Source organism: Oncorhynchus nerka, linkage group LG15, assembly GCF_034236695.1.
Source record: "Oncorhynchus nerka isolate Pitt River linkage group LG15, Oner_Uvic_2.0, whole genome shotgun sequence".
Taxonomy (NCBI): domain Eukaryota; kingdom Metazoa; phylum Chordata; class Actinopteri; order Salmoniformes; family Salmonidae; genus Oncorhynchus; species Oncorhynchus nerka.
The window spans coordinates 83775950-83785180 of record NC_088410.1 but is presented as its reverse complement, the minus strand read 5'-3'; the positions used below and the strand labels follow the sequence as shown (position 1 = coordinate 83785180).

At 41.7% G+C, this 9231-nt stretch overlaps 1 protein-coding gene across 8 annotated transcripts in view; it reads left to right on the top strand.

Moving 5' to 3' along the window:
- Positions 1-363: 363 nt before the first annotated feature.
- LOC115143415 (band 4.1-like protein 1) overlaps positions 364-9231 on the top strand; it is a 174917-nt gene continuing 166049 nt past the window's right edge. For 3 of the 8 annotated variants that reach the window (XM_065001951.1, XM_065001952.1, XM_029683826.2), the window contains exon 1: positions 365-572. The gene's annotated coding sequence lies outside the window, so the exon portion shown is untranslated. Of the gene's footprint in view, positions 573-9231 lie in introns of all 8 variants that reach the window. The other 5 variants (XM_029683832.2, XM_065001950.1, XM_065001949.1 and 2 more) reach the window with 4 other exon arrangements.

The following is a 9231-nucleotide window of genomic DNA, read 5'->3' as shown; positions in this document are numbered from 1 at the left end:
TATCAATTGGACCAGTATAGTGTTATTTTTTAACCAAGAATAAGGACTATACATGCATGTTATCTCAATAGTCCTGCTATAGTTTATACATAAATGGTGATTATGTCACATTTAAGCAATTAATAAGTCAATGTTAAGGCCCTGTCTTGATGTGATGGACCACTTCACTAAGCTTATTATTATCTTCTGAACGCGAAAAGAGACTGTTCCATTGCATATTGTACCTCGATAGGCGTTTGTTTTGTGCCAATGATTAAATCAAAGCCATTGCAGTGCCAAAATCGTTGTTAGGTAACGTGAATTGAAGGCCATTCTCTGCTTGGAGTAAAAGCAAGCAAGCGCTGTTCGCTGACATCCGGAGACTTGCACGTTTTCTCCTCTACTCCTAGCCTTCGTTCCTCCCTCTTTCGCTCTCCTTCTCTTCCTCATACTCGTTCGAAGCTCTTGACTCCGTCATATACTGCTGTTCCCTCAAAGCAGGGAATAAGGACGGGGCAGAGGCAGTATTGGATTGATTTGCCCGCGGTGCACAACGTCAACAGTCCACACCTGGATGTGTGTTTGACTTGAAGGTAGGTGGCAACATTTAGCATTGTAATACATTTAGCATTGTATTAATACATTTTATATTTGCTGTGCTTCCATCTCATCATAGGGAATAGTTTTTTTTATTATGCTACAATCTCTCCTTACTTCCAAACAAATTCTTTCACATGGCTGTAAAACATGTATGTATCCCTGATTGTTTTATTATAACATGTTTTAAAAGGCCATTCGTAAACTATGCTCGATTCCGTTATATTATGTTTTTTCCTCTTGATGTGACGTTACTATGTAAAAGGCACGCTGGAGCGAAATGCCTAGCACAATGTAATATTTCGCAAGGGAGAACATGTCATTGCTGGGCTATTCTGCAATAATTCCATTCCATACGACTGCATTTGCGCTTCCTAAAAGGACAGAGCACATTTGATTCGGGATCTTTATGGTGGAACATGCCCATGGCCTTTCATAATATCCCATGTCGTCGGGACATTGTGTGAAGGCGATGTGTGTGTGGCATGAGGTGATACGGAATGAATGAATAGTCCATTTCCATGGTGCGTTCTAGGCATACAGTCATTGGTTCTAGGGCTCCAGAGGCACAACTTGTAGCGTCAATGACGCGGCTATTTCCCTCACATCCTCTGCTCAGCCCTCGCCCCAACTGACAGCTTTAATAACAAACTTAGCTTGTTCTCCACGATAGTCATATAGCCATGTTGTCATATAAAGCTAGTAGACCAACACAAATAATGAAGAAGAAGTCAATTAGATGTAATAGGCGTTCCCAGTAATGAGAATAAAAAGTTGATGATCATACACAGCAATATCTATATCAGTATCACAGTGTCCCAGTGTGGATCAAGTTTCAATGTCACATGCAGAAGTACAGTGAAACCTTTCTTGCAAGCTCCAAACCCAACAATGCAGTAATCAATATAAATGTAGCACAAAAAATAACATAAGGTAGAACAAAAACACACAAGAAATAAAACTAATAAGATCATATTTGGTGTTAGTATTACAGTGGCCCAGTGTGGCATAGTGAAGTCAGGGCCAGTGCTAGCCTTTTGGGGGCTCTAAGCAAGATTTGGTTGCCCCCCCCCCCCTGCCCTCCACCAAGTGGGCAACATTTTTTAGTGTGCTCCCTCTTGACAGGGGAGGGAAAAAATGTACGTTTTAATGTTAATTTACTGCAACTCTACACATTTTGCCATGAGGTGTAGAGAAAATGTTGCAGTTTAAAGCAAGTTTTCTGCAGTTCTACGCATTTTGCCAATTTCAAAATGTTATAATACATTTCATGCAATTTTACCATGGGGCAGAGATACATTTTTGCAGTTTTAAAGCGAGCTTTCTGCAGTTCTAAACATTTTGCCTTGGGGCTGAGAGGACATTTAGTGATTGTTATGCAATTGTATTAATTTCACCATGGGAAAGAGAGAAATGTTTTAAAGCTAATTTCCTGCATTCTACACATTTTGCCATGACTTATGACATGTTAATTATATCTGAGTGAGAATGACTAACAAAATCAATGTGGGGCCCGTGGCCACATGTCCTGTGTGCCGGTTAGGTATACAGCCATGATTACTACAATTTTAGATAACTGGCTAGACTAATTTACCAATCTAAAAATTGTTAGATGCACTATTGTAAAGTGGCTGTTCCACTGGATGTCATAAGGTGAAAGCACCAATTTGTAAGTCGCTCTGGATAAGAGCGTCTGCTAAATGACTTAAATGTAAATGTAATGGCGAATTGAGTGACTGTCAGTGACTGACAAAACAAGAGAAAAACTGCAGACGCACAACAAAAAAATAATTGGATCCGAGTTCCCCTAGTGGCCAGGGGCCCAGAGCGACCGCATATGTTGCTTATGCCTGGAGCCTGTTTAGCCTTAGGCTGATTGTTAGCCTCCTGGTGATAGAGGCCATGCAGTGGACAGAAGAGAGCACATTTATTAAATTATATTCTATAATATTCTATTCTATTATATCCTATTCTATTCTATTATGTTTTATTCTGTTATATGACCACTCAGGTGGGTGGCATCTTGCTTTTTTGCCCATGGATGAGAGGGAATTCAGATCCATGATGACAGTCAATCCTTGAGCACTTATGTTGTATATATTGCCAGATATACTGGCATACTATTGCTCACAAAGTGCTTTCATCTTTATCATAAGTTTCATCAGGCATTAAAATCCCTGTACAGTAATGTGGCTTACCTCTGCACTATGCATCCCTACGTTAAGCCTGCGTACCAGGGTGGACCGATGGCTTGAACCACACACACTCTTACTGACCGTCAACCCTCTCACTCCCCTTCATGTTTACCTCAAGGAAGATGCTGTATAGTGCTCTGTTTCTGTTTAATTCAGCCCTGTCATTATATAGTGCAGCTATCCCATCAGGCAGATCACTCAAGAGGGACTTCGAAATTGGATATCTATCCATGTCCTGAGGATGTCGGGAAATGCCTACCATCAAGTAGGCTTGGGTTTTCCCATGACCGAATCCCATGACTCTGGATCAGAGGGGTGCGTGATTGATCCCAGTGTTTGATAGCCCCTTTATTTATTATTTTATTTACCCCAGACCACTTATTTACCCTAGTCCACTTGCCTGATTCTCCCCAGACACTCCCATCTCACACAGTACACCCACACTCAGATTGATTGATGCTTATGCACACACGCACACAAACAGACACAAACAGACACGTGGCTGTATGCATAACACGCTAAGACACTGATCCAAACGGCACACATGGTCCCACATCACACCCTCTCAGAAACACAAGCTTCAATAATTATTTATTTATTTATTTATTTATTTTACTAGGCAAGTCAGTTAAGAACAAATTCTTATTTTCAATGACGGCCTAGGAACAGTGTGTTAACTGTCTGTTCAGGGGCAGAACGACAGATTTGTACCTTGTCAGCTCGGGGATTCGAACTTGCAACCTTTTGGTTACTAGTCCAACACTCTAACCACTAGGCTACCCTGCCGCCCCACAGTTGGCGTTCTTGTAAAAGGTGAACAACTCTTCAGTGTTTTTAACCAACACAAACTTTGTAATGTGTGTCACACTGATACAGTGGACATGCTCATTGGTCAGGTTCAGTGATTTGGTTGTGCACTGTTTTCCCCAGGATTTTTTTCAGCAGCTATGGCAAAGTTAGTGTGGGGGGGTGGTGGCGGGTGTGTGTGTGTGTGTGTGTGTGTGGGGGGGTAGTGTGCGCAGCTCACGCTGCGGTGTCCGATCAACATTTTTAAAGGCCCTCTTGGTCGCAGAGACAACATTTTGCTATTTGAAAGATCTTTCTGCAATTCTACACATTTTGCCATTGTGGCAGAGGTACAATTTTACAGTTTTAAAACTAGTTTACTGCAATTCATATTTTTTTGCAATGGTTTTTGCTCTTATGTTATCTGAGTGATTCAAACATCATAATAAAATCAGTGGGGGCCCAATGCCAAGACATTTAAAAAAACTTTTTGATATTCTTTGACTAGTCTGTTTTTATTTTGGTGATTGTTAGTTCTCAAAGATGAGTATTCAAAACATTAAGAACACCTGCTCTTTCCATGACATAGACAGACCAGCAATGTTTCCTCTCATTTTTTAAATCACTGAGAAAATTTCAGGTCTGCTGAGTGCAAACTGTACCCGCTTTAAGTTTGTTTTAACAGTGGTCAAATAGGCTACTGTGGCTATTTGATCATCATGTAGGCCTACTAGAGACGGCCTACCATCCCAAAAAATGGAGAAAATGCCAGTGTGTGGTGTTCAAAGGAAGCCAACATTCCATGAGACTTAAAAAAAACATGCAGGGCTTGACATTAACCTGTTTATTCACTTGTCCTTCAGATAAGGAGGTGAGTGAGTGAAATGTTGTTTTGTTGTTTGATGCAAGAAACCGCTTTAGAAAATAAAATGCCTAATTATTCTCATACCATTATTACAGAGAATCAGACAAATTAGGTCTGTGTAGAATATGTGCCTGAGTCATGCCTGTATGTGCCTGAGTCATGCCTGTATGTGCCTGAGTCATGCCTGTATGTGCCCGAGTCATGCCTGTATGTGCCCGAGTCATGCCTGTATGTGCCTGAGTCATGCCTGTATGTGCCTGAGTCATGCCTGTATGTGCCTGAGTCATGCCTGTATGTGCCTGAGTCATGCCTGTATGTGCCTGAGTCATGCCTGTATGTGCCTGAGTCATGCCTGTATGTGCCTGAGTCATGCCTGTATGTGCCTGAGTCATGCCTGTATGTGCCTGAGTCATGCCTGTATGTGCCTGAGTCATGCCTGTATGTGCCTGAGTCATGCCTACAACAACATCTCTTGGTTAGTTTTGCATACTGGAGCAGCGGGTAGCTGGCAGGTAGCCTAGTGGTGAGAGCCGAAAGGTTGCAAGATCGAATCCCTGAGCCGACAGGGTAAAAATCTGTCGTTCTGAACAAGGCAGTTAACCCCCTGTTCCTAGGCTGTCATTGAAAATAGGAATTTGTTCTTAACTGACTTGCCTAGTTGAATAAAGATAAAATGTTAAGTCTTGCATAGTTTGTTTTGTTTCGGCATGTTGCATTGAAAGTGGCTAATATTGCATTGATTTCATCGCAATTCCCACCATAAAGGGAAACGTTGCGGGGAAAACTCTAGAAAGTTCAATTAAGTTAAATCTTGTGCTTCTCTGGGCGAGCTGATATTTCTTCTGCACTAAGCGCACATCCACAGCTTAGAGGAAACATGGCTGACCAGGTGAATCCAGGTCAAAGCTATGATCCCTTATTGATGTCACTTGTTAAATCCACTTCAATCATTGTAGATGAAGGGGAGGAGACAGGTTAAAGAAGGATTTTTAAGCCTTGAGACAATTGAGAAATGGATTGTGTATGTGTGCCATTCAGAGGTTGAATGGGCAAGACAAAAAATGTAAGTGCCTTTGAATGGGGTATAGTAGTAGGTGACAGGCGCACTTTGTGTCAAGAACTGCAATACTGCTGGGTTTTTCCCGCTCAACAGTTTCATATGTGTATCAAGAATGGTCAACCATACAAAGACTTCCATCCAACTTGACACAACTGTTGGAAGCATTGGAGTCAACATGGGTCAGCATCCCTGTGGAACGCTTTGAAACCTTGTGAAAATAAAGACGAGAAATAAAAAGGGGTCCAGAGGAGGATAGGATAGGTAGAGGATAGGTAGAGGAGAGGATAACCAGAGGATAGGTAGAGGATAGCCAGAGGATAGGTAGAGGAAGAGGAGAGGATAGTCAGAGGATAGGTAGAGGAAGAGGAGATGATAACCAGAGGATAGGTAGAGGAGAGGATAGCCAGAGGATAGGTAGAGGAGAGGAGAGGATAGGATAGGTAGAGGAAGAGGAGAGGATAGCCAGAGGATAGGTAGAGGAGAGGATAGCCAGAGGATAGGTAGAGGAGAGGAGAGGATAGGTAGAGGAAGAGGAGAGGATAGCCAGAGGTTAGGTAGAGGAAGAGGAGAGGATAGCCAGAGGATAGGTAGAGGAGATGATAGCCAGATGACAGGTTTAGGAGAGGATAACCAGAGTATAGGTAGAGGAGAGGATAGCCAGAGAATAGGTAGAGGAGAGGATAGCCAGAGGATAGGTAGAGGAGATGATAGCCAGAGGATAGGTAGAGGAGAGGATAACCAGAGGATAGGTAGAGGAGAGGATAGCCAGAGGATAGGTAGAGGAGAGGGTATTGAGGCTGTTCTGAGGGTAAAAATTAGGAGAGGATAGCCAGAGGACAGGTAGTGGAGAATATAACCAGGGGATAGGTAGAGGAGAGGATAACCAGAGGATAGGTAGAGGAGAGGATAACCAGAGGATAGGTAGAGGAGAGGATAACCAGAGGATAGGTAGAGGAGAGGATAACCAGAGGATAGGTAGAGGAGAGGATAACCAGATGATAGGTAGAGGAGATGATAGCCAGAGGACAGGTTTAGGAGAGGATAACCAGAGTATAGGTAGAGGAGAGGATAGCCAGAGAATAGGTAGAGGAGAGGATAGCCAGGGGATAGGTTTAGGAGAGGATAGCCAGAGGATAGGTAGAGGAGAGGATAGCCAGAGGACAGGTAGAGGAGAGGATAGCCAGAGGATAGATAGAGGAGATGATAGCCAGAGGATAGGTAGAGGAGATGATAGCCAGAGGATAGGTAGAGGAGAGGATAACCAGATGATATGTAGAGGAGAGGATAGCCAGAGGATAGGTAGAGGAGAGGATATTGAGGCTGTTCTGAGGGTAAAAATTAGGGGGGGGTGCAGCTCAATGTTGGAAGGTGTATATACTGTAGCTCTATTATACAACGGGTGGGTCTAATCCTGAATGCTGATTTGTTAAAATCGCATTCCATCCGATGTCTATTCTACAAGTTACCACTGGCTAAAGCTATGACTTTGAAATGCCTATTTACTCTGTTCCATCTCAATGAGCAATCCACTATCTCATCAGCCCAGCCAGGCAATTTATAAACTTGATCACCACTATAAAAAGCATCTCGACATTATCTCCCATTTCTAGCATTTGGCTTTCAACAGCTGACTCTCCAACATTTGGAACATCGTTTCAATATTGAAATTTGATCTCCAGCTGTCCCATAGTAATGAGCGTGTTGGGAGCCAGGATGAGACAGACAGACAGACAGCTTTTCTCAGTCAGTCAAAATAATGAATCAGCTGTCATAATTTTTATGGATCTATACAAAGTAATGTCAATAGAAAACAGGTCAAACAAAACTAAATGCAGCTAGTTTGCAGTCTTTCCAGCTTCAGTTTGAGGTGATTGTGTTAGCTGTGTTGTTGGCTAGCTCCTCTTAACAACAGTGTCCTGACGAGAGAGCACATTTTCTATGCCAGGCGAAATCGCGCATCATTAGCTCATTGTTATGGATGGATCCAATAAATGTCACTAGAAAACAGCTTAAACAAACTCAAATGCAGCTACTTTGCTGTTATTCTGGCTGCACTGTTTGACATGACTGTAAGCTAGCAAGCAAGGGATAAGTACGACGTCAGCCAGTATGGCAATGGAACATTTAGATTAAACAACTGGGCCGTGTCCATATATGCAGAACAAAAAGACTTAACGACTGGGTCGTGTCTCTGGCAACCGAACCAATAGAACTAACGACCAGATGGCTTGGGTAGCAACATAAAATTTGTGTCCAAACTATATCTCGTGGATGAATGAAATAGCATAAATAAATGCAGAAAAATATAATATTTTCTGAAAATATGTCAATTATTATTTGAATATGTTGGTAAGCAGTTGTATAACACACCCGTGCCAATATATCCTCCAAACTCTGGCATTATCACTAATTCATATCTGGTTTTGGTCATTTATGTTTACACTGAAAACATTGTAACATCCTGAGAATTATCTTCCAAAATAAATAAAATATTTGAAATCATATTTTTTTGAGTAGCGGCAATGATTTAGCAGTGGTAGCCCGCCACTGCTAAATGAATATAGGGGAAAAACTGTTATGGTTTTGTGTTCAGTGGACAATTGACCTCTTTATGAAGCTCCATGGTTCTCTCCATAGGGCTGTATTCTCCATTACTGTTGTATCCTATCTGACTGCGGCAATCAGATTGTGACAGTTGTGAACAGTTTGCTACTGGAATTCATATTTTTATGCAGGCACTGACTTTGGACAGCTTTTGTGGTTGTCCAAAGTATAAGTTTTGTGGTTGTTTTTGTACAAAAAACCTGTCGTTTTAGATTGAATGGCATGTTGATATTTGGATAGCTGTTGTCTTCTCTCCTTGAATTTGAACAACGCAGGATTGGATTAATGCTGCAACCTTTAGAACAAAGTAGCCATTTCATTTTCAGAACTTGGCTAATTAAACCAAGTATATTATGAAATAGCTTTTTTTTTATTGCCTTCCTGTGAGCCAGTTATGTGAAGAATGCGTACCAAAACATCTCACCTCATCAAATGACCATCTGCCTTGCGAATAGATGTAGTCAAGTTTTTTTATCTCTTGATTCAATCAGCTATCCACAGGAGGTTGGTGGCACCTTAATTGGGGAGGAGGGGCTTATGGTAATGGCTGGAGCGGAATAAGTGGAAAGGTATCAAATACATCAAACACATGGTTTCCATTCCATTCCATTCGCTCCCTTCCAGCATTTATTATGAGCCGTTCTCCACTCAGCAGCCTCCACTGACATATATCCTCTTTTTGTTTGGCTCTGAAAACTGGAACTAGGCTATGATAGTAAATCTCTATTACAGGGGTCTCAAATTCCACAGAGGGCAGTTTCTGCAGGTTTTTTGTTTTTCAATTAAGACCTAGACAACCAGGTGAGTTCCTTACTAATTAGTGACCATAATTCTCTCAATCAAATACAAGGGTGGTGCGAAGACCCACAGACACTTGGCTCTCCGTGGAATGAGTTTGTCACATGTTCTCTATTAGATCCTTAGCTCTTCAGTCATCAGCACTAAGTATACTTTTATTGCTCCATCCCTATAATCGTCATCTTATTTTTGGAGTTTGTTTGTGTTAAATCCCTCTCTCAGGCACAGCTGTCTGTCATCTAGCCTATACAGGCAGCAGCCTTAAAGGGTTGTTAACATTATTTTTTTATATTTTTTTTATTTATCCGTTATTTTACCAGGTAAGTTGACTGAGAACATGTTCTCAT